The sequence below is a fragment of the Chamaea fasciata genome, unplaced genomic scaffold (assembly GCF_029207755.1).
Source record: "Chamaea fasciata isolate MVZ Bird 193981 ecotype frontalis unplaced genomic scaffold, bChaFas1.0.hap1 SCAF_1, whole genome shotgun sequence".
Taxonomy (NCBI): Eukaryota; Metazoa; Chordata; class Aves; order Passeriformes; family Sylviidae; genus Chamaea; species Chamaea fasciata.
Window position 1 is genome coordinate 82569300 of NW_027094086.1, and position 25892 is coordinate 82595191.

The following is a 25892-nucleotide window of genomic DNA, read 5'->3' on the forward strand; positions in this document are numbered from 1 at the left end:
TGCCTGAAGTAGGCTGCTGACAAAGTGCTTTCCTCCCTTTACATGGCAATGAAACATTACTGGAGGTGCCACTGGGAGGGGAGAAGAAATTAAAAAAGCAGCGAGTAACAGCCTTTGAAGAAGAGAAATGAAGTGATGTTTGTCTGTGCTGGGAAGATCAAATAGGAGCAAAGAACAAGAAGTTAGCTAAGCTGGTATTCAGGCAGCTTAAATTTAGCTTACGCTGTGCCAACACCAAGCACAGCTGAAAAGAACTCCTCTGGACTCAGCACTGGCCACGGCTAAACTGGGCAGGCCTAGTAGTGACATGCTGTGTACAACATCCACGCTGTACCCACCCCATAGTGGCAGGAGTTACTTCTTCCAGATCAAAATCCAACCAGAAAAGCAAGCCAATCTTGTGCTGGAGGAAGCACACCACACTGAGCATTTTGCTGGGACAGACAGGCACCCAGTGCCACCCTGTAACCTTTGCCAGCCCAAGGCCAACGTGTCACACGAAAGCAAAGATGGTCTTGATGCAACCCAACACTCATCCATGGATACCACAGGCGCAAAAGACAGCACTGCTTCAATATGTTTTTACTGGTTCAGTGCATTTGCTCAGCAGGCCTTGTGAACAGCCAGGTAGTCCCCTGTCTTCCTTGTCTTCCTGCAATTGATGAAAACCACTAAAAACACCCCACTGCACATTCTGGCCCATCTGATCATACGCCCTCTGGTCTGGCAATACAAAGACCCTATTTTGAGAGAACCCTCCCAGTGGCACATGGCCTCACACTTCCAGACTTGAAATTTGCCTCTGGACAGTAAACAGTATGTAATAGATGAAGACTCCTCCTTAGCAGACAAAGACTTACTACAATACAAAACCCGAGCCTGAACCTCAATAAAATTACCCCTCTGGAATTATGGGTCAAGAGACAATGTTTTCAGCCACGTAAAATTTTGCCAAGTTTATTCTAAGATAGTTTCCGTGTAGAAATAATCTAAGGTTTTCAGCAATCATTTCCAGTATCTGGAAACAAACACTGGACAAAGACTGTTATTAATTTTTTTTTTAGATCTTTTGAACTTACATATGCTACAGAAATTAAGGGGGAACTAAAAATCTGCCTGATTGACCTCTGTATTACTGAAGTTTAGGAAGTGTGTGAAGAGGATGGAGAAGGCAGCAGGAGAAAAGACACCAGATTCCCTATGGGAGCTGGAGGCCAGGGCAGGGGCAGGAGGAGGGTAGGGACAGAGAGCGAGCAGGAAGCAAGGGAGAACACAGATAATGTGCAAGCAACATTTGGCATGTCCAGAGGCAGAGAGAGAGGAACTGAATGTTTGTAATGAGTAAAAGAAATGTGTCTGGAAGTCTTATTTCTCTGTTGCCTTGTTCTAACAGCTACATAATAAGCCATTATACATAATCACAGCAGCCACGATTTTTTATATATATATATTATATGCACATTAAAAGACTCAGTCAAAGTAGTTACTAAACACTCATACAATCTATCTTCCCCCTGCAAAACTGAATGTTAAGCCATCTGCTTTTTCAGTGGATCCCTTGTCATACAATTAAACTCCCCATCCAGTTTCTACAGCTTCTTTCCTTCTCCCATAATTTCTACAATGCTTTGGGGTTTGTATGTTACAATCTCTAATCATAAGTGCTGTACGTCTCTGGATTTTGAAGGGAAGTTGCTTCCAGCAGAAAATTAAAGGTTGAACTCTTACCAGTAACTCTGGGCATGCTTAACTAATACTAAGCCACATAGCATAGCCTAATTAGTCCAATAGGTCTTTATAAAAAAACCCACATGACCTCCGCTCTTACACTGAGTCATTTTGGAGACCAGTTGAAACAGAGCCCTGAGCAATTCTCTAACATCAACAACAGGTTGCATTACTCAAAGTGGACCAGATTCTAACTATAACAATCATGTAACCCCTCCATCTCACCTCCATTTTTTTTCCCTCTTCTGTTTTTAAGACAAGACACAATCCAGTGACCTCCAACAAGTAGCCAGTCTTCACTACACGGACTCCTGTATTTCTCCAAACTACTTTGGTTTGTGTGCAGATTAGTTCTAACATATGCTATATGCACATGGAATGCTCTACTGCTAATGCAAATTACTTTGCATGTAAACACTAAATCCAGGTGGGCCAAACCACTAACTGCCCAATTCACAAGCACAGACTTCATACTCTCAAGCTTTTACATGCATATTAATTTCAATGCACTGAAATGTAAAACCCCTTTAAGAAATGTGCCTCAAATCTAAATGTTCTCATTCCTGAGTCACTAGAAAGTGAAATTAAATTATAGGTCATTCTTAATCCCGTGTTTCACTGTGAAATCACGGTCATGTAACTCTACTAAAGCTATGCCTGTCCAGCACATCTCTTCTTGCACAGCAATGTCCATCTGGAGTGTGACAAAATACAATCTCCATCCACCACAACTGCATCGCCAGATTTCCTCAGAGAGGATGCAAACCAGCAGTATTCCCAGCTCAGTGTGTTTTCATGAAGGGAGTAGCGAGCTTCATCACAGCTGTGCCAAAGTCACTATGTCCACAAAAAGAAATGCTTCACTGGGTTTGTATCCTGCTACAGTCTCTCTCACGGAGATATGAAAATGCAATTTCACTATAAAAATAAATACAGTGGAGTGAATGATTTCTTGCACTGGGCACATGGCCATCTAATTTCACTGCTTCCAAAAAGCCACTGCACTAAGGCCTAGGAAGCAGACAGTGTGTGGACTGCAGGACCCTGCTTCTCTAGCTCTTTCTGATTTGCCTCAGCTTTCCCACAGAGAGCAAGGGTTGCAGTATGGTGTCCGTGCCTCCCAGATGCTGAGCACTCTTTCTCAACAGGTAAGGGCAGGGGCACCTCCCTACATCAGTGCAAGATCTGTAAGGAGGCCTTGCAGTGGCAGCCAAGGCTGGGAAAGAGGGCTGAACATCACCCTGAACTGTGATAAAGGAAGAGGTAAATCATCAACATGCATCCTCAAAGTAGCACAGAGACCTGTGTGGTTTCAGAAGGAGCAGCACAACTCCTAGGCTTTCCCTTTGATAGAACAGAACTACTTTGCACCAGCTTTTTACAGGAAAGGCGTTCACAAGAGGAGATTTTGCCAATACCTGGAGTTTTGTGCTTTACAAAGCTAGCAAAATCCAGTCAAAAGACTGACGGAAAGCAAATGAGCACCATTCTAATTAAATTTATTTACATTTTGTACTTCTGATACAAAGCACCAGCTACCAAATACATCACCCAATAATTCAAAGAAACCTAATAAGCAGTTTGAGATTCCAGGCAGTCCACTGAAATTGCTACTACTACAAACCTCTTTCTTCTTGATTTTTGGCTACAGAAGGTAACATGCCAGCAATCTATCTTAGAACAGAAGCTGATGAAATGGAGGCATTTACAAAAAAAAGGCAATACAATACAGTTTATGAACCCTTGTGCCTACCAAATGAACATGTTTAGCAATTTCCTTTTATGGAGCACTAAAGAAATGCAACTTGCATTTCTTCTGTTTATGATTTTTGTGACTTGAGACCTTTTCTTCTTCAGCTAATGGCTAGATGACTCCCAGTTTTCAGTCTGAGAATATTCAAGGTCCAGATGGCCTAAACACATGTATCCTGACACACAAGACTAATCCCCACTTTCTAGGTGCATTAAAACCAAACCACAGTTGTGTCTTCAGATGAAGTTGATTTTCAAAAGCCTTAAAAATGTAGTGAAATAAGGCCAGCAATAAATTTGGGATTGCCTTGAGGGGGAATAGGAGTGGTCAGTCCTCTATGTACTTATCTCCAAATGTTGACAGTTTTGTGGTTTTTCTCCTTTTTTTCTTTTGCAGTAAAGCTCAGCTGGTTTAAACAATTGCCTTTAATGTTCACCAACACAGGAGAAAAAAGGAAGAGCCGATGCAAGAGCTCTTCCTCTTTTCCTACTGGACAATTCAGAACTTTCAGTACTCTGGCTTGCAGGTTTCTGCCTGCTTGGAGCTTCAAATGGAAAACACTCATTAGATCCACTGAAGGTCATAAAACGCTGCCAGAAATCAGATGCAGATAAGATGCATTAAAGAAGCAGAACAATCAAACCCTCAAACTATCTGCTCCTTTACATTACTTTTCTTTTTTCTTGCCTGAAAATCTTGCCACAATTGGAAAAGTGTCAAGAAAAGAAAATGTTAGTGTGGTCACAGAGTAAGTACTTAAACCAGGTTTTGAAAGTACAGTCAAGGACTTCCCTCTCTTGGAAGAGATACATTTCACACAAATTAGTCCAGAATTTCTGTCATGTGTGGCAGTACTGAAACACTCAAAACCAGTTTCATCCACCTAGACAACTGCATGCATCCCATTCACTGAACAAGCAAGCCATGCTGAAATATAAAAGGATCTGCACCTTACACAGGCTGATTTTACAAAAGAGGGAAGCTGATACATCTCAAAAGTATGCAGAACATCACACCCATGACTTCAGACCCTCTTAAGGGAGTCACTGGCTTTTGTTTAGACACATGTCACGAAGGAAATGGAGAAGAGAGGCGCCCAAACTGTGATGCAGGTCAGGACACTCAAAGAAGCACACTGCACACTTCAGAACTAAGAGTTGTCACCACCTGTAGTACTAATTAATAGAAAAAAAAAAAAAAGCCAATGAGCTGAAAGAAAATTAAATGGACATGCCTCTTCAATACCCTAGACTAGTTTTACATGAACAGCAACTGTGCTGTAAGTTAGAAAAGGATATGCAGGGGCAAGAAAGTGGAAAATTAAGCCTATGTTTATGTACCACCAGAATACAAAGAGGAATAATTCGCAAAGGTACTGCAGATCACTAAATACATCTTTTTCATACAAGTAAATTTACGTAAATCACTGATTTTTCACTAGCCTATTTTTGTTAAGTCAAAAACATCCATGTATTTTGGTTTTTTTCTCCATAGATACATGTGTGAATGCCCATAAAAAACATTTTATTCAACCTTGTACTTTTCTCATTTTGCCACCAAGAGAAATATAGAAGAAAGAGGATGAGAGAAGGAATCAGAGAAGAGAGATCTTTTTGTATTTTGCTTTTAAATTAAAATAATAGGTGAAGTACATTTCTTTTCATGGAAGTTTTCTGGTTTGGGAAAAAGCATTTTCCATTTGATTAATTCAGTCAACTAAGCATGTGACAAATACCAAGAACAAATAGTTTTGGACCAAAGAGCCTGGCCCTTTGATTTCAGCTATTTTTTAAAAATGGATATTTCTATACAAAGAAAGCCAATCATCAGTTCTAAACAGACATTCAGAAGACAAGAAAATCAGATCCCCCTGCACTACGCTGCTGATCCACAGCATGGAGGAGCATCTAAGCCTCTGTGGACCACATGCCACGGCCGCCTTTGTTCCCATTTGAGAGCACAGGAGTCAATTAGCATTTTCCAGCTTCTCCTCCCCACCGCCACTGTGGAACAATTACGAATACGAATGAAGGCCTGAGCAGCAGCCCTCATAAATTACACACACACAGAGATCCTTCTGTTTGAACCAATCTTCCACAGGTCTCTAATGAGAGCCATGAACACTGTCTACTAATCATCTCATCAGTAATGCAAATAACCATCTTGACCTCCCATCAAGTGTCTCTCCAGCTTAAAACACTGTGCCCTCAGATTGCACAGCCCCGAGTGCCAAAGCTGCCGTGTCCCACTGCAAGAACCTCGGCACAACAATGCTCTGTACATCACACAGCCTGCTGAGCACAGCCACGCACCAGGAGCCAAAGCAAACCCTCAGCTACCCTAAGGGCTCACAGGTCACTGTCCCGGGCTCTGCACACCCCAAGCATCCAAGTATTGCAAAAGCAGGGATCTGGGATCTCACAGAGGACGCCTTGTTCATCTTACGCATCTCGTTCAGCTTACACAACTTACACAACACATCTTCAGGCCCCCTAAAACAAAACACTGAATAAGCAATGCAGCACTGGCCTGGCAAAGAACGCCTACAGCATTGGCCTGGCAAATAAAAAATGGAAACATGACCTTGTTTTAGATCCCCAGAGACATCACAACCTGCTCCAGGGATGCCACACCAGTGCTGTTGTCCTGGACAAACCTCAGGCTCATCCTATGCCCCCAGGCCTATCTCCATCCCCATCTCCTGCTGCTGAATCCTGGTGCACCAGCAGACCCCTGATCCTGGTGCATCATTTGCCATGCCTAAGACTGTGGATGGACCCTGTTAGAGCACTTTGAAATCAAAATGAAAAGAAAGGCATTCTTCTGTGAAACATCATTACCACCCTGCCAGCGAAGTGTGAATTGCAAGAGCTTCCAAAATAAAAATAAATATATTTGTATTAGTCCCTTACCCTTGGCATCAGGCCCATACTGCCAGTTCTCATAACATTTACAGGGAAACTGGCAAACACAACAGTGCAGCAAACAAAAGGAAATTCTGTGAGAATCAGATCAAAATATACCAAGCAGGGCTTGATATCACAAAAGCAAGGACAAGCTTCACCTGGACAAGCAACTTGTAGCTGTAGCCACTGATGTTAACAGATCTACCACGGCAGAAGGAAGAAAACAGGCTCCCAAGCATCAGCAAAATAGCATATTTCAGGTTTTCTTTTAAATAAACAGATATGGAAAGTATTGCTAAGAGGGGAAAAAGCTTAAAGGATTTAAATATTCCAAATAACAGTGCCAGCACTTCAGCACCCCTGGTCCTGCTGTGGCACAGCTCAGCCCCCGCCAGCAGTTCCCTACTCCACTGGAAGGAGAATTGCTGGGCTTCCAGTGCCACTCTCAGCAAATTTCTACTTTCTAAGCAGCAAGCGTCTGTACCAGAGAAACCCTCCTATCAGCACTACCAGCTGTGCCCACAGCACAAACAGCACAAGCAAGTACACTGCAAAAATCTCCGCGTTTGCGTGTGTGTAAACAGTGCACTTCTGGAAAGGCAGGGAGAGTGTTTTCAGAGTAAACACTGCAAAGATTTTGTGTCCTTTAGGATGTCAGAAAGCCACTGTGATCCACTGCTCATCTTACCCACTTACAGCCTGCTCAGCTAAGGCACCTCTGGAACTCACAGGAATCACGACCACATCTCACAAGCCTGTTTTCCTCCCTTGTGAGAATGGGATGAACTTCTCTTACAGCAGTCCAGCTCCTTGGTGTGCTACCCTGCCTAATGTTAGCTTACAGACATTAAAATATCAACCAGCTCCAGAGCAAGAAACAAAGCCAGAATTCTAAATGAAGCCTAAATCTAAACCTCACCACTGCCATCCTAGTGGTGAGGTTCAGAACCAATTTCTAAACCTCACCACTAGAATGGCAGTTGCTGCCCCATGAAGTTAAGTAGGGAGAAATGGGGGAGGCTCCTCACTGCCCAGCTGGATCCCAGAAATACTTAAAAAGGTGTGAGAGAGATGGATGAAACACACATGCTAAAGCATTGAAGCAGAAGACCATCTCACCCCCAATCACTCATTTTCACAAACAGAGCAGTCCTCCAAGACCCTGAGGATACCTTCTCTTATGCAACTCCAGCTGCAGCTGATGGAAAAGAACACGTGTTTGATGAAGATGCCAGGACTTTGAGACTGGGACTTTATTTTAAAGAGCCCACTCCTGAAAGGTGTCCCATTCTCAGCTTTTGACTTGGGAGAAAGCATGAGGAGGAGAGCAAAAAGACTGATGCTTTCTTCTCTTAACCACCTACACAAGTACTTTTTCAAACCATGCGAATTACACCAAGTTATGTTTGAATTAAGGAGCCTGGGGGGAAAAGTTCTCACACACAGAGAAAAGAAAAGCTAGGAAAAATACTACAAAGAAAATTGCTTTATATAAAGCCTGAAGAAAAACAAAACTTAGAAGAGAGTGTTTTGGTCCAATCCTGGATGAAGCATACTCAGGCAAAACACCTGTCCAGAAGAAAACCTCAGGCAGCACACAACTCCTACTTGCAGATTGAGCAGAAGGGCTTCACCAGCTGAAAAAGAATCTCCCTCAGGTTAAAGGCCAGCACTGCTGGTCACCCACAAGCCAGACAGCTCCATCATCCTCACTCCTTTCCATGGGGACAAAGGGCACACAGAGGAAATTACAAGTCCAGAACTCAGGTACCCCTTACAGGCTTGAGCACCTTGACACCACAGGTGCTTGCAAGAGCCTCTTTTTTCTCTAGCTGCATCAGGACAGTATTTCAGGTCTGATTTTCTGTCTAGACACAGCATACTATCACTCAGGACAAGTGAAGACTGAGAGCAGCAGAGTGTGGAAAACAGACTGAACCAATCTTTTTCCTTCTTTAAAAACAGTACAGTGTGCAGTCCACATTAACATCCTCACAAAAAATGCTTGATCTGTCCCACACCTGAGAAACTGGCTGCTGAAAACAATCCAGAATACAATTAAAACATGGATTCTGTTAACTTCCACTTCCCTCTGCAATTTTGTAATCGTCTCATCCATCAATTTTGAAAGAACATTAATAGTGGCGTCAGCTGGCTCTCCACCTCTTCTGCTGAGCCAGCTTTTTCCAAGCCCTGTCCCTGCCTCTCAGCATCTGACCACAGATGCTGTGAGGAAGAGGAGAGCAGGGAGGCAAACCAGGGGTAGCGAGAGGCCAGCAGGGCACACCTAACACGAGGGCCACCCCTCAGAGGAGCTGCTTCTTTCCCAGGGGAGCTATGGCAACTTACAGTGCCTGAAGGTCTGCCTAAACACGCTTACTTCAGAAGAAAACCACACTCACAAAACAGAGAGAACAAGGTTCTATCAGGGATTCAGTGAAGCTTATCCAAGCTCAGACCAAATCCTAGGTGCAGAGGTTCACCATCTCCAAGCTGGAGATGCCTAGGCCAGTAGTGTGAGGTATTTTTTGATGTTTACTTTTCTTCCCCCACACAACCTGTCCCCCACCTCTTAAAGACGCGTAGATGTCTCCATTGATACAAGCCATTTCTCCCAGTAACCTTCCACAGGCTTGACAAAGCCCCTAGAACCCAAGAACTTTCACAAAAGAGCTGAAGACCAGTCCCATGTTCCTGTTAATTGTCTTTCCTCAAATATATGAAGTTCAGTAACCAAATACTGGCTCTTGGACTTGCACACACAGTGGCAATGCAAGGAGTTGGTGCCAGTTTTTAGCATCTGGCTTATTAATTATTTGGTAAAGGTGTACAATCCTTTGAGTCATCTGAAACTCTTTAAGATACTCTGACATTATTTTATGAATGTAATTTGACACAGTTTATAGTGATCATGGCCATGATTTGTATCACAAACTCCCAAGAACACAAGTCTGACTTTTAAATTATTATCATCCCAACTGTTTCACTGTAGGTCAGCCTGGTCTGTTCCAAGACCAGATTTGTTGGCAAGCATATTTTCTTTGCTGGTTCATACACTTTTCCTCATCTACTAAAATGAATCAAAAAATCCCAAAGTACATAAAGCAAGCCTATTGTTATGATCATTTGAACACAATCAGAAATTGTCTACTTCATCCTCTCTTGCTGCTGCGTGAGGTTGGGATTAACCACCTCCCTCCCCTGAATAAAGATGCAGAAAGAGACTCACTGTAAATTGGTCAGAAGACAGAAGTACAGACATCTAATGACTTGCTGGAAGAACAGACATCACTTTTCTGGAAAGTGGCAAGTTCACCAACTTGCATTTCAGCTGGAAGCTCAGCCTTTATCGAACCTGCATGCTCTTTCTTGCACTATCATGTTACTATTCATTTCCAGAAAATAAAAAAAGCACAAACAACTAGTGTCCCTCACTACAAACTGTTGCAATTTCAGTATCATATTCAACCCCATAGAAGGCAGGTCACATCAAGCAAGACTGCGTACAAGAAAACACTGAGGAACAGGGTGGAACACAGCATATTCTTTAGATATAAGGTATAAATAGAGTTGGCCTAAAGCAGCCATTTCCCCATTGCTTGATCTCAAAGTATCCCATAGTAATGGCTCGGGTCTAAAAGTAAGGAAGATGAATCCTCTAAAATGCTCCAAAGGCATTGGGCTGGCTTTCACCTACAGTTTGAACAAGCAAAAATTACAGATCTACACCAGAATCAAGATTGTACATAACCCTACCAGGCTATCTGGGACCTCTGGAAAATGGTAAGTGGCACCAGAAACTAAAGTGATGTTACCCAAGAATATGGAGAGAAGCAAATGGCATTTGTTAGGGGAACACAGAAACAGAGGGGTAAGGAGGGAGGACTGGGGAGGGCAAGTTTTTAAGGGGCTGACTAGGCTGCCACATAGTGAAGAACACATACAGGCAAGTCAGAGAGGACTTAGGAGGCACCAGAACTCTGCCTACTCCATCCTTAACTGGGATCTGAGGATATCCAGATTCTGCTCCGGTACAGCACCAGACAACCTGCTGAGCATGTCATCCCACTCCAGCCACTGACCACCATCCATAGCCAAACAGTGCTTCCTCACCAGGCCCTTATCTCAAGGGTTAGAAATTAATGCTACATCCCAAGGGTCTGTGCTCTCTGGACGACTCAGGCCACTGCAGATTCACATGACAAGGCCTAATTTTTATTTATCTCCTACTTTTCCCTTTGGACAATTATAAAATTACATTTAAACCTAGCTATGTTATTTTTTTAATACAAAAACTGTAAACTTGATCACTTCAAAATTAGGGGGGGTCCTAATGGAGACTGCCCATACAACCTTCACCGAGCCTCTGTATATGTCTGCACTGACTCTGTTTCCAGTTCAATGATCACAAACCATTTGAGCTGTGGAAATGGACTGTTTTCAAAAAAAGGCAGTACAGTGGTGTGATAAAAGCAACAGCTGTCCCTCAAACCCTGCCTCACTCAGCGAGAGTCAGACAGGTTAGTGAACAAAGCAATGCAGGAAGAAAGAGACAACCACCTTTCTGGAGGAAGTTGGACATACCACCTGCAGGCAGGAATTACCTCCTTCTTGGCTCCACACTCAACCTTTTAAGAAGCTTGGCAAGTCTCTGAAACCAGTTTTCTCTTCAGGTGACCCCTAATGGGGTGGTTCCACCTGCAAGTCAAGGCATTTAGGGCTAATCTACAGACACCAGCAGCTGAGGTCAGCTGTCCTTGTGCTTCCAGCAGATGAACGGCAAAATCATGCCAGGTACTCTGGGATGAGAGAAAAATAAAATCATACTCAAGTTCCTCTTTGACGCAGCCAAAATTAAAGGTGTTTCAATCACCTGAGATGGATTTGCTCCTTGACTTCATTCCTCAACTGTGAAAACAAAGACAGTACCTATACCTGATATGCTGCAAGAATAACTTCCTCACCTGAGAAACCCCTCCAGGAAGGAATTAGCAATTGTTCAGTTCAGAGTCTGGGTAGGGTGTAAAATAAATAGATGTAGGGACACATGGAGAAAGTAAATGTGGAGAAGAGAAAATGAATTATGCAGCAATTACCTATCCAGTAAAAAAGGGACTCTGTGAAAGAGAAAAAACGATGCAATTACAGAATTAAAGATTGTATCATAATGCAGATGCAAAGGGGAGTTCTGCAACATTAGTCCTGGAACTTCACTGCTTTTGTCCGCCTGATTTTGCAACCCCATTGTTTTCCTGATGTCATTATTTTGTAAGCAATTGAAATGCAACACAATTATGTGATCATATGTTTATATCTTTTCATCATTAATAACATGTGGAACAACCGGCAGCCTCTGCTCCCAACATGATGGATGCCTCCAGCAGATGGCTGTGAACAACTCCCTTTCTTCCACCTTTAGCTGAGGTGAAGAGCAGGGAGAAGAAAGGGAGTTTTTATGCTTCAATTCATGCACAAACATTTGGGGATTTTGGGGTTGTTTCAGAGGAAGAAACCAAGACCAATATCAATCACCTACCCTGAAACGGATTGTCACAAATCAGATGTTATGAACAGAGATGCTGAGCAGCTGATGTGCTTTGCCCAAGGTCAGAAGGAAATCTCCCAAGACCTGGATCCCAAATGACCCCACTAACAGCCTTCTGCCCAAGCCACGGAATCCCTCCCATCTCCACAATAAAACTTGTTTAAGTGTAATCATTGTTCCTAACTGCAGGTCAGTAAAGAAGCCCATCATCTGCAGGCTGCGTTTCTGTGTTTGTTGGTAGATGCAGTCAATGAGCAACTTCAGGGAGAGCATCATATAAAATACAACTGGCAAGCAAACATTACAGTTCCATGTGTTCATCCTGAATGATAATTGTTATATTGGGTCTTTTAAGTAAATTACCCTGCATATCTCTGACTTCAGGCCAATTGCCAACATATTTCTCAGCGTCTGGATCACCCCTGCTTTGTGAGGGAAAGCAGCTGCAACAGCAACAACCTAGCTTGTTTTATTTGCAGATGGTATTAGCTGGCAAGAGGCAGTGCGTCTGACAGCATGCTCTCTATGCATGCTTCATGCTACTTAAAAAGCCTTATTTGCCTTTGTATGTCCCCAATTGCAAACACACACCCAGCCTTTCTTTTAAGTAGTACTTTCACCTTGTGTGTGGGGTGCTGGCAGCTACTACCACAAGCTTTACATGATCTTGTGCACCTAACAAAGCAAGTTTCACTTCTATCTTTCCCCATCCTCAGAGAGTAGAGCCTGCAAAACCTGCAGCTATGAAGTCCCTGAGGTGCAGTCAGTCAGAGCCTGCAGTGTCCCAGGCACTCAGGTCACACCAGCTCTTCTCAGTGCACATCTTTTGGAAAAGCTCCACCATGGAAAAGTCCACTGTGGTAATGGAAACATTGCAATCCTTCCCTCTTGGCGTGCAACCTGCTCAGTCCAGTTTAAAAGCTAACAGAGAAAGCACTGGACCATCCCTAATGTATACAGGTAGCACAATACATCTAATGACAACAGGCAAAGATAATACCACAGCCATGTTTTACCCCATATCTGCCTGCTTCAGGATTTCTGACACAAAAGCTGGGGTGTCAGGCACCTTCAGAGGAGGGACCTGCAATGTCTTGTCCAAGCCCAAGAGTCCATTATTACCTACCACAGTCGTCTACCATGCCAAGATACTGGTGCTCAGAGATGGTGTCCATGGAGGGGAAAAGAAGGGAAGCAAGTGATGTTCTGCTTCACTAAGTGACACATCCCTAACAGTGGAGAGAATTACACTTGGATGCCAGAGATGCCCAGGCAGATTTTTTGGGTGGGGTAAGGGAATAGCATTTTGCCTCGCTGGCATGACTTGGCGCTCCAGATCCTGTGTAGATCATGATGGGGAGCCAGCTATACAGTTCCTCCCTTCACCTCACCTTGACAGAAGCATCTGATTTTACCTAGATCTGTATGGGTATTTGAGATTCACCTTGGCCCTCTAAGGTGTCACATAATACTTTGACATTAGAGCCTGACACTGGTGATCTCTGCCATGCTTCATGCCCCAGGACAACTGGTATGCATTGTCTGATCATCAACAGCAACAAAAAGGGTATCAAAATGCACACTGGGTGAGGAATTGCATGTGCATCCCATAAATGCTCAACACCTCTGACACTCCTATTTCTACTGTCAATGCTTGTCTTTTCCTTCAGTCCAAGTCTGGAAGAAATGTGCTCACCACCACATCCAGCACAGCTGTACTGTCTAGCACAGACACAGCCTGGGTGAGGGTAGTACAATGGTGTCCAGATTTCAGAGGCAGACCCTTCAAGACAGCCGTGCCAAAACAACTGCATTGCATCTATACTGGGATGCTCAGCAACACACAAGCATGTCCCTGACATTTCACAGCAGCAGCTCAGCCCAAGTGCAGACCTACCTAAAGCAACTCTGGGGAGAGGGCTGTGTGGGAATCCACGACTGCATTAACTCACAGAAGCTACTTTGGGAGAAACATACAGCACTGAATGTTATCAGTGTCAAATTACCACTGAATTCAACAGGATGGCGCCAGTGAACACCCAGATTATCACACTGCCACTGCACAGTGTGAGTTTGCCAATGCACACACACCTCTGCTAAGTCCTGCCCAGCGTGCACATTCCCATCTGCTCCAATGCTCACCTCCCAAGGTGTTCTGGAGGTTAGAGAAAGCGGGCTTGTCCAAGCTGAGGCTGTCAGCCCACAAGCCTTCCTAAATCTCAGGTGGCTTTAGCTTGACAAACCAAAGGGCAGCCATGCTGCAAGGAAGAGTAACAAACAGGACTCATCTGTGGGACAGCTGTGTCCTCTCCCTCCTGCCCCTGCAGCTCCCTTCAAAATGCTGCCTCGCATGCCCCCCTGCCCTGGACACCACACACACCCTGCAAATTGGCCAGGGCTGCAGAGGTGCTGCGTATTTGACCACCATACATGCAATGCCTGGCTGGGCAGCCACTACCAGGCAGAACAGAGAGTAGTTGTAAGCCGTCTAGTTTTCATCAGAGAGAGCACTGCTTCAAACATTTCCTAGCCACCCACAACTCTTAACAAACACAAGAGGGAAATTAGTGATCTTCCAGACTGCCAACCATTGGTGCAATCTGGTCGAAACTGGCCAAACAGGAGATACACAGCACTCATTTCCTGGGGAAACTAAGTTAAAATGAAATAAAATAAAACCAGATGAAAACTATGATGTTTGATTAGTGGCGTTCCCATGTTCTGCTACATCCCAGAAACCGCCTTGCTCAATCCAGCCTGTGAGCTGCACAGCACGCAATGCAGTTCAGCTCTATAACTACCCAGATGTTACACAGGAAGGGGCAAATTTCAAGCTTATTTACATCTGGGGGTTGCTCTGAAGGGATAATTTCTGCAGCACCAAAAGACAGCAAGCAGATTTGCATCGGCAAGCCGTGAAATGCTTTGTCAGGGCTGAAGGACTGTTACTCAGATCTCCATGTGAAAGCAGCTCTCCTTCACAACCCTGCAAATGAATTCATCCCAGAGACCTCAGCATCCTTCTCCTTGCCAGCCCCCAGCGTCCCTTAACCCATGCTGTTGATTGCTTGGCCACCAGCACTACCTTCAAGGCAGGGGGCAGCTCCACTGCAGTCAGGCCAGCAAATGCAGAGCCCTGGCCAGTCCAGGACCTAGGGAGAGGCTGCACTGATGAGAGCTGGGAGGGCTTCCTTTAACCCCGCTCTGTGTGACAGCTCATGCTACAGAGCTGCATCAGTTCCAAGGACTCCTCTGCTCCCTTCGCAGAGCACAGCAGGAGGAAACAGCAGCGACAAAGCCAGAAGGCAACTCCAGACAGACTCAGAAACAGCTGTGGAATTTCTCTGAAGGGCTGCTTTCTGTAAGGAGAGGAAAGCCCAGCCTTCCATCTGACTTCCAGCCCACCCACCCACCGGATAGAGGCAAAGCATAAGAACAGGAGAAAATTTAAGGCATGCCAAGATCCCAAGCTCTGGAAATTAGTTTCCCACATGCTCCACAAAAAGAGCACTCACACCCAAAATCTGCTGCTTTGAACTTGGATTGCACACCATTTACTCAGCTGAATAACCACACTCAAGTGAGTGACATCACTTGCATGAGTATCTTCTACTTGGTGTATGGAAAGGGGCTGCAGAACCAGCTGACAAATAAACACAGGTATACAAAAGGCAGCGTAAGGACACTCTTTAAAAGGCTGGAGCCCTAAGCCAAGTCCCAAAGTCAACAGCCATGTGGTCAGAACCACAAATCACCAGGTCTTCGGCAGAGTCACGTCAACAGATCAGGGCATCACCTAGATCCATTCGTACCACTAGACCTGTATCCTCCAGGCCCCATCAACCAACTGAGGTCACAGTCTGAAAAATATTTCACTGACTTAGAAAACTAAATTCTGCTCAAAAGGATGGCTTGAGCATTTAGGAGTATAAGCTTCATTAGCTTCCAGCAAGACTTCAAGCCCCAAGCACAAACTAATGCTCCATAAAACTCCAGCAGAGAAGCACCACTGCTCCTACTCTGCCAGTACTGGTCCCAAGTACAGTCAGCTGTTCTGCAGGGAACCCAAACATGATATGCCATTTGTTCTCAGACCCATGCAAGGAAAAACAATGTGCAGTTCACACCCTGGAAAGCTTATGAGAGGCAGCCCTGAGCTTGAAATCTCCATATGCAAGCTTCCTTTCAAGTATTCCTCTAATTTCACTGGGGCAGCTCACATGACTGAAGTTAAACCTGTGCTGAAGCCTCCCCGGACTGCGGCTGATGGGGTTTCTGATCTAGTTCATTGCGGGGTCAAGGTGAGAACCCTGAACTGAAGCCAAGATCAGGTATGATAAAAACACGTCCACAGATTTTGGCAAAGCCTAAGGACCAAGTGAGTCCCTCGGGGAAGGGTGACCAGCACCCAGAAGGACCTACTTGCCCATTCCCTGGGCACAGCAGGTCTTTGGATGAGAGGCTCATTCTGAGTTCTTGCACTTCCATGTACAATGTAAACACACTACATTAAGGCCAAAATAGTATTTATCATGTTCCTGGTATTTCTAATTTGGATATCTCACAGCACTGTCCAATACTCCCAAGAACACTTCATAACATGTATATAAAACTTCTATCACTTGTGGTCCAACCAAAGTTCTTCCCTGCAGAAAAGCAGCAGAAAACAGGAATCGTTCTTCATTTGTCTTCACATACCTGGCCAGCTGTCCAAACCCTCTGCGAGACCTCACAGCTTTGAGCCAGAAGCTTGGGCTTTTTAACTCTACTGCCAGCTTTTGCATAGCGGGAATTTTCCACAGAGCCCCATCCCAACAGCCATGGGCACACCAGTGCCACGGCCAGCAACAGCACAAGGCTGTCCCAGCTTTGCACTCCTCAGCCAGGACTACTTTTACGTTCCACCTGTCACACAACCAGTAAGAAGCTGAAATCCAGCCGCACACTGTTATACAGCCAACAACAGAGTTTTCAGCAGAGGGGTTTTTTTCCTAGATTGCTACTGCTGTCATCCCATAGGCCCTACATTAGTGCAGACTCGCTGGGCATTCCAAAAAGGCCTGTGGTACAGAAAGGCTGAGAACAGGACCTCTGTACTCATCCTAAATTGAAAGGCTACAAATAATTTCCAACAGCCTAAATCAGACGAAAAATCTAAGTAAATCTGTATCAAAAGCTCCCTAAAACATATTAGCTGAAAACAAAAATAAAAGCAAATAAAAACAAACCATGGACCATATCGATGAGGAGGAGGAAGAGTTTCAGTGAGCACACAAGCACAGAGGAATTACTATGTTTACACTTCAATTAATGGGATCATATCAAAAGCCTGTTCGCATTTTTTTTTTTTTTGTAAGACACCTATTACACAAACACACACTCTTAATGCCTCGCCGGCTGGCATCCTGGTGCACACATCCTAAGTGTATCCACATTTCAGGAGAGGCAGAGCTGCTCCCGGAGAAGTCCCTCCACCGGCGTATCGGAACAAAGTGCTTGGGTGACGGATGTCGGCAGGGTCCGTAAATCACATTTTTGGCAGCTCGACCTCAGCTGGGTCGGCATCTAACGCCGTAAGGAACTCAGAGCGCTGCCGCTCCGTACCTGGGCGGGGGGCTTCACGCCTCTCCTCCAGGCTGGTTAAAAAAATAATTAAAGCCTTTTTCTAAAGCCCGGAGAGACGTCTGGCACTTACTGACAGCACCCGAGTTACCGCGTATCTTCTCCGCTAACTGCCGGTATAAGGAAGGGAAATCAACCCCGGGGGGGGGGGAAAAAAAAAAGGCAAAAGCAGACCAACGCAAAAGCACCACCGAACCTCCCGCTGGAACAAAGGACCCCAGTAAACCCCGTCTCTTAAGTTATCTGGATTTACTTGCGCGCAAAGCACACGGATAACCCTCGTCCGCTCGGAACAGCGCTGGTGCGATGCAGGCGCGACCCCGCCGGGTTTCGAAGTAACCTCGGCGCCCGCCGCCCTCCCGGGACGCGGCGGCGGCCGCGGGCGCTGCTCGGCTGCTCACCTGCACCGCGCATCGCGCCGCGGCACCGCCCGGGGGTCCCCGCTCTGCCGCGGCCACCCGAGCGCGACGGGGCCGGCCGGGGCAGGCGCTTACGAAACCCGCGTCTGCCCCTCGCCCGGGCGGGAGGGAAGGAGGAGGGAGGCGTGGCAGGGGGCATCCGCGCCCGCGGCGGCCCCGCTCCCCGCCGGGAAGAGGAGGAGGGAGAGGCGCCCCCGCCGCTGGATCCACCGCGCGCGAGCATCGCCCGCCGCCCCGGGGGGAGGCCGCGAGGGGAGCCCGGCCGGCGGGCAGCGGGCGCCCACTGACCTTGCCGCCATCCGCCGCCGCCGTGCCTGCCCGCGGGATGGCAGCCCCGCGCCCGCCGCCGCAGCCGGCGCCTTCGCCCCGGCAGCCGGCGCCGCCCCCCGTCCCCCCCCGCCCCGCCGGGGTGCGGGGCCGAGCGAGGCGTGGCCGAGGCGCCGGGGAGCGCCGGAGCCGCCCCGGACCCCGGTGCGCCCCACCCCGCCCCAGCCGGGGCCGGTAGCTGCTGTGTGACGGCCGCGGGTGAGGCTGCCCAGGGGGGCCGGAGCGGGGCGGCCTCGCAGCAGCCGCGGACACCCCGTGCCCTGCCCGGTGCCACCCGGCCCCGCCAGCGGGGACAGGGACGATGCAGCGGCCGGGGGTTCCTCAGGGCTGAGAAAGGGCTCTGCGGCTTTAAGCTGCTGCTTGTTGTGCCACCTGGCCCAAGGTGAGGGACAGCTGCACCTGAGCGCGTTCCCGGCGGGACAGAGCGGCGCCTGCCCCGCGCACCCTCCGGAGCTGCTCCTGCGGGAACGCGGGGCTGTGGGACACCCCGCGCAAGGCAGCTTATCCGGCTCAAGTGCCTTGAGGACCATCAATCTCAGTTGGAGGCTGAGAGCTGTATTAGTAGTGCACATTAAAGTAATATGTACATGTGGTGTGTTGTCTTACCACGGCAGACCCAGGGCCAGGCGAGGGAATAAGGCCTGGTTTTTATCCACTGCACCAAGGCCTATGGCGGCAACAGAGCACAGGACCGCAGACTCGTTTCTGCTCTCCCTGCAGAGAAAACAATCCTATTTCCATCAGCAGTAGAAGAAAAAATGCATATGTACCTCCTAGCGTCTCACATGGGATCAGTAATGCCAAGCGGCAAGAGCTACAAATGGCAACAGTAGGCAGGAGTCTTTTACTCCTCATTGCCTCATCTTTTTGCAGATCCAGTGTTTTTTGGGGGCAAACAGTTGCAAGTGGTGTGAACACAGACCTGTAGGTTATCCAGGTGCCGGGTTTGTTTGGAACACCCTTCTCCTCCCCATATCCTGTAGCTGCACACTGAAAGTCTTGCCTAGGAAGGAGTAAGCCCTCTGTAATCAGCTAAATAAATCATTTTCAGAAAATAAAATTCCTTTCCCCCTTCTTCAGTGTACTGGGGCTATTTGCAGCGCGAGGTCTCCAGCAAGCCAGGCTTACCACTAGGGAGAGTCTATAATGCATTCAATAGTACAACTCCAGGTTCTGCCATAAATATTTAAAACTCAATTACCATTCTCACAATGAACGTTTGAAGCAGTTTTTTGCATCCCACAGCGCTTCTTGATTCAAAACTTCCTAATGAAATAATTGAGATAACACAGGAGAAGTCAAATAGGTCAAATTACAGCCATCAGTTTGAGTCTGGTTCCCCCTTCATGTCTGTCTCTGAAGTATTAGTCACTACCATCTCTGACCTCTCACGATGTATTTTACACCACAGGCATCATTTTAGCACATGCAGCTGACTTTCGCTTCTCTGTTGATCAGCTGGAAGGCCTGTGAAATATTTTGCCGATCTCCCCTTTCCCTCCCCCCCCCCCCCCCCCCCCCCCCCGCCTCCGAGTTGCCCAGCTGAGTAATCTGAAGAGCAAACATCCGAATTGCTTCTTCTGAGGAGTCCCTTAAAGGAACAGGGGCCTTCCCTCTGCTCTTGGGGATGGGCTGTGACCCACACTTTCCTGCCGTGGCCACTCAAGGTTCTACAGATTTTGTTCAGAAAAAGCCTTTGAGATGCTGGAGAGGGGGGCTGTACAGTTGTTTTTACAGTTTAAGAAGATGCATATGCCAAATTCACATCAGGCATCTGTGTAACATCCTGTCTTTGAAGAGACACACCAGGTTTGGGAGGCACAATTCCTTACGTGCCTCTGTGCACCAAGTCCCTACCCTTCCCTAGGTCATTTTCCCCTTTCTTCCTCAGGAAACAAGTGGCATCTGGTGCCTACAGGCAGTGCTATGGTACCAGATCTCCACAGACTCAAGGGAGGAAAATGCATTACAAAATGGAACCAAATGTCCCTCCAACTCTGCACTGGTCAGCCCTGCTGCAAATGATGCCCACCAGTAAGGCAGGGGGCTACACAGATGTAGAAAAAGATCACACGCTTGCCGAGATGGATCTCGCAGTGCAGTGCTGAAGAGCATTTACACAATGACTCGATAGTGCTGCCGTTGCTGCTGTGATTGCATCATTAGAGCAGAGTTTAGCCAGCTCAGCTGAGACCAGTTCACCCCGTACACTGCCATTCAGGTTAATCAGACAGCAAAGAATCGAGTGTTTCAGGTCCCACATGCAAACACAAGGTCCTGGTCTGGAGGGGCTACCGCAGATTTTGGCATCTGACTCCCTCTGCTGAATGGATTACGTGCACAGTTCCTGGCAGAAGTGCTATCAGAGAGATGCAGCAGATGAGGAGAACTGGAAAAGGTAATTACTCCCAGGAGGATCCCTGGATTGCTGCCATCGTTCCCCAGGCTGCACCTGGTAAGAGAAGAGTCAGTAAGTCTCTGGGGAGGAAATCGTGAAAAGTTCACAGCAATGGGATTGGGAAGAAAAAAAGCAAGATAAATAGATTTCATCTTCAGATTGCTTCACGTGGTTTATAAAACTTTTCACTAGGAGACAGAGTTGTAAAAAGCAGCAACTTCTTTGGTACTGCCCCTTTCAGTTCTTACCTGAATAAAAAAGGATCAAAAGGGTTTGTCCAGTGCCAGAGGCATCGAAAGACAGAGGAAAGGATGCCCCTACACTCTGCCATGCAAAGGCAGCTGTGCTCTTCTGCCCTTTGCTATTCTCTCACCAGTCTGGGGACTTTTTCTTTTCCTCATCTGGATTCTTCTAACAATTTTTATAAGCTCATCATATGTAACAGTCAATGAGAGCAAACTTCTATCAGACACAGTCACTCAAGCACACCCAGTACCGGGGAGGTGGGAGCCCCTATCGTTTACAGGAATAATAGAATCAATCCCTGCAAGTGCTGGGGTAGCACTGGGATATCATAACAAAGGTAGCTAACTCGTGGTTTCTCCATTATGATCACCTAAGAGACCTTTAATACACAAGATGTGTGTAAGACCTCGGTGTCAAACTTTCAGTTCCAGGAACAAGTCACCAAATAACCATAAAACCGAATGGTTTTATGGGAGCTTGTGAGCATTTTAAAAATAATCAGCACATGGGGGATCCATTCCTTTTCATTTCTGAGTCAACACCAGAGGCTTAAATCATATTTCCAATGTTTATTCTGTTATTAAAAAGCCTAGGAACTCTTTTTAGCCCAGTTTCCTAGAGAAACAAAGTTTATATCACCTCACTGTGTATCCTTCTATCTTCTGTTTTCTTTCAGCTACTTTTGAAACAGTTGGCCAAGCTGTCAGAGGAGAAGAAATCAGAAAGTAATGTCCCTGATTTTTGATGTTGTTTTATTAAATCATTAATGGGGCAAAGAAATCTTCTTTGAGGGAATGGGGTAAAGAAGCTTCTTTGAACCCTTCCCAGGCAAGAGGCAGGGAGAGTTCAGGGCTTTTCCCTTCAGTCCAGCAGCCAGCAAGCACACATGCATGAGACAGCAGTACCTCACCAAACTTCATAACATCCCTAGCTCAGGTAACCTCTTTCAGTGGAAAAAAATGAAGACTTCTATGATCTCAGAGCTCTGGGACTATGTGGGGGGGGCAGGGGGGGAAATTACATTGACCATTAAAATTGCTTCTGAGCTAAGGCCTGTTAAATCCCACACCTTGCACAAAAGCTTTGCAGAAGTCTGTTGCCTAAAACTGGGAGACAAAAGTACAGCCCATAGCAATTAAAAAAGCATCTTTTGGTGGAAACAGCTTCAAGCCCCGCTGATCACAGGAAATTGTCACTTCTCATATTGATACCTGGTGATAAAATTACAATGAACATTTTGGCTCATTGAAATCTGACAGGCTCATACACATTCCCTTGTTCTCTTCCATAAAACTCTGTTTTATTGCAAGCTTTAAAAGATTCAGCAGAGTGAGTATTTTTACAGGTCGCTAACCTGAAAACAGGCACGTAAAAAGGATGCATATTTGTGGTAACTCAATTTAATAAATTGCTCTGAAACCACAGTCTCCCTTGAAAAAGAAAAAAACTCCACCCTAAAGTTAATAGGAGACCCTTCACCCCTTCATTAAGATTAAAGGCTTCAAGCAGGAGAAGATGGTCAATGTGCCTACCTTAAAAGATCAACAAATTCTCTATTCACCTGTGTGCCATTCAGCCCACTTTTTGTCCTTGGGTTGGGTACAGAAACTTCATCAATACTTTTCTCCTGATAGCAATAGTTTGTAAATGTTTATCTATTAATTATAACCTTAAAAATGAATCAGAGAACCATGAAATAGTTTGGGTTGGAAGGGTCTTTAAAGATCATCTTGTCCAAACCCCACCTGCCATGGGCTGGGACACCTTTCACTAGACCAGGTTCTCAGAGCCCCATCCAGCCTGGCCTTGAACACTTCCAGGGTTTTCACAGCATGTCTGGACAACCTGTTACAGTACCTCAACATCCTCACAGCAAAGAACTTCCTCCTAATTTCCAATCTAAACCTACTCTTTTTGATTTTGAATCAATTCCCCCTTGTTCCATAACTACACGTGCTTGTAAAAACTCTTCTCCATCTTTCATGTAGGCTCCCTTCAGGTACTGGAAGGCTAGGTCATCCTGAAGCCTTCTCTTTTCCTGAAAGCTGAACAATCCCAACTCTCTTATCCTGCATTGACGTGTCAGGTAAGTACAAAATGTAGGGAAGTTGCTCCTTCAGTACCAGCTGACTGCCTTTACACTCAAAGGGGAGATGTCCCTGGAGGTGATTCAGAGCAGAAATCCGTACTCTGAGTCACCTTCTTGCTGCCTGGGCTAATCTCCCTCCACAGATAAGATAGGGGGAAAAGCTTCCTGCCCTGAAGTTTAGTGCCCAAAGTGCCTCCTGAGGCTTCCAATCCTGGGGACCACCTGGGTCTCCAGACACATTTTTTTCCTTTTTTTTCCTTTCCTTTTTTTTTTTTTCCCACATTTGCTTCCTTCAAAGCGGTGGCCCAGACTCCTCTCAGTGAGTCAGTCACCTTGGAGTAGCCACAAACCCTGAATCCTACCAGCCAGGGTCCCACCTCTGGCACAGTGTCACTGCCTGCCTCTGGGCAGCAACGTGTGGGTGTGCATGAGATGCCTTACCCATGTGGCCAAGGTGGAGGGGGACTTCTGCAGATCCCCCTGTCCATCCCCCTGCTCAAAGCAGGGGCAGCATCAGCCGGGCACGCAGGGCTGTCTGCTGCTGCATTTTGAACATTTGCTGCCAGGACAGAGAGCTGGCTAAACACACCAGGGGTGCTGCCACAGCAGTTGCTCTCTGTACAGTCCTGGATATTGTCTCTGCTGCTGCAGCTGTCATGAAATGAAAGGGAGGGGTTGTTTATAAGCTCTGGCAATTATCTCCAAAGCTGCACTTTTCTCTCCCCTTATCCCATCACAAGGCAATATTTAGGAAAATACACGCATCAAATCTTTGCCTTTTACTGTACTGAGTCATGCCTGTATCTTCTTAATAATTAATAGTTCACTGTATATATAACAAAAGAGAAAACATATGTGAAAAATATTTTCACAGTGATATCAGTGAATTTCACTTAGCAAAGCCCCATTATTTTAAAAACCCTAACTCTTCCGTTATCCACAGCAACACTGAATTCGTTGCTGGGCACTAACTATATTGGAAGTCCATTAGTCAGACAGCCTCTCAATCATCCATGTTAATTCATTCTCCTCTGAAGTAGATGAGTTTTAAGAGAATTACAGTCCTCATATACAAACAGCACCACAAATAAATGGCATGAAGATATTTCATCATAATTTACTAAGTGCAATAACTACTTCACTGTTCAGGACTTGCATACTAAACCATCATGATAGCCCTTTGGCACCAGCTCTATAGAGTAAATACAGGTAGTCCTATCGCTGACAAAAAGCTCAATTAAAAAGAAAATTGAGGTTGCAAACATAAGCATTTAAAATTATAAAACACCCAAATTAAGGCTGACTGTGCACGTCCTTCCTGACATAACCGCATGTTTCCATTACCATGAGTGCAGGCTACTTTTCACAGCATCCTGGGCTTCCCTTCAGTTGCGTGGGATCTCAAAAGCACAACCCCAGCTTCCTGCTCCCCAGTGCCAACCTCCTTTGCCATCTTCCCCTGTGCCACCACCCAAGTTCCATGTCCCAGGCTCCCTGTTCCCTTATTCCTGGTCTCCAGCCCTGATAGGCCACTCTCTACTCTTCAGCACCATCTCCCCCATTTTCCTTGTCCAGCTGTCACCCACTTTTAATCCCAGCAGTTTCCAGCCTCAGTTTCCAACCCCAGCTCCCAGACCAGCTTTCTTACAGTGAGGCCCAAGTACCTTCTCTATTCCAAGTCCCCAGTTCCAGTCTTTCAGTTCAGGCTGCTTTAGTCCACCTGTTTATGCCAACTCCACAGATAAAGGCCAGGTCCCTTCCTCCTCATCACTTGGGATCTAGGAGGTCATTGACATAGAGCACAGGTCTCCATGGCTCTACCAGGAGGCACCAAGAAGAGCATTGCCTGAAAACTCCCACTCAGTCCCTGCAGCCATAGCTAGACCAGAGCACGTCTCCACAGTCTGAAACATCAAAGAGATCAGCAGCCACACTTAGAAGCCTCTGCCAGCAGTGTGCATACTGTGATTTTCCAAGGATTTATAATTTAGCTGAATCTGGGTATTTTTCACAGGAGCCAGAGTTGAGTTGCACCACCTTTTTTTTTTTTTTTTTTTTCCTCTTGCATTTTGGAGGGGGAATCACAACCAAGCAGTGATTAACGTTATGTAGAAAATCTAGTTTCAAGCATTCAGTGGTGTTATGTCCTTCATGGGAAAAAATGTCATAGAAAGGGCTGAACAGCCAGAAATATCCCTCCAGAATCACACTGAGATATTCATCTGCCACAGAAAATGTTAACCCAAAAGATTAAGGTTTCAACAAGCTACAGAATATGAAAAAAAGAAAAAAGCAGTGCAACTCAACTATGGCATTAATTAAAGCAAACTGAGTAGAAGAAAGGTTATTTTCTCTAGTCTAGCAGAAGTACCAGATATATTATCCTTAGGATTGTAAGAGTCCACAGTTCACACTATAGGCCTTGAGAAGATGAAATTACACTGTGTAAACACTTTAAATATAGTTCATTAGGACCGTTAGGACCAATCACCAGGTTAAGGGTGCTTTACACCCCGTGACTGGTGTTATAAACCCTATGGTTGCCCCAGGCAGAGCACGCAGCCCATGTCCAACAAAGTCCAGCAGTCATCCAGACATCATGTCTGTCATGGTGTACTTTAGCAGAGAAAATACAGTGAGCTGTGCAAGTCTCTATGTTTATGCAGACTTGTTTTCTTGACATGTTTACACATTTCCAAGCCACTGGCTGATCTTTCCACCTCTTACCTGCAGGACAAGCTACTCTGAGGCATCCCCAGCTGAGTAACTTTACTCACACAGTGTTAACAGAATGAGAACCAAGGCCTGGAATTTCAGAGACAAATCTGAAACACACATGGAAAACAAGCACACTGGGAT

General features: G+C 46.0%; 1 protein-coding gene across 2 annotated transcripts in view; it reads right to left on the reverse strand.

Annotated features, from left to right (window-relative positions):
* RNF152 (ring finger protein 152) overlaps positions 1-18343 on the reverse strand; it is a 43014-nt gene extending 24671 nt beyond the window's left edge. The window contains exon 1 of one of the 2 annotated variants that reach the window (XM_066186639.1): positions 18262-18343. The gene's annotated coding sequence lies outside the window, so the exon portion shown is untranslated. Of the gene's footprint in view, positions 1-17807; positions 17886-18261 lie in introns of those variants that run through there. The other variant, XM_066186645.1, reaches the window with a different exon arrangement.
* Between the last annotated feature and the right edge of the window lie 7549 nt (positions 18344-25892).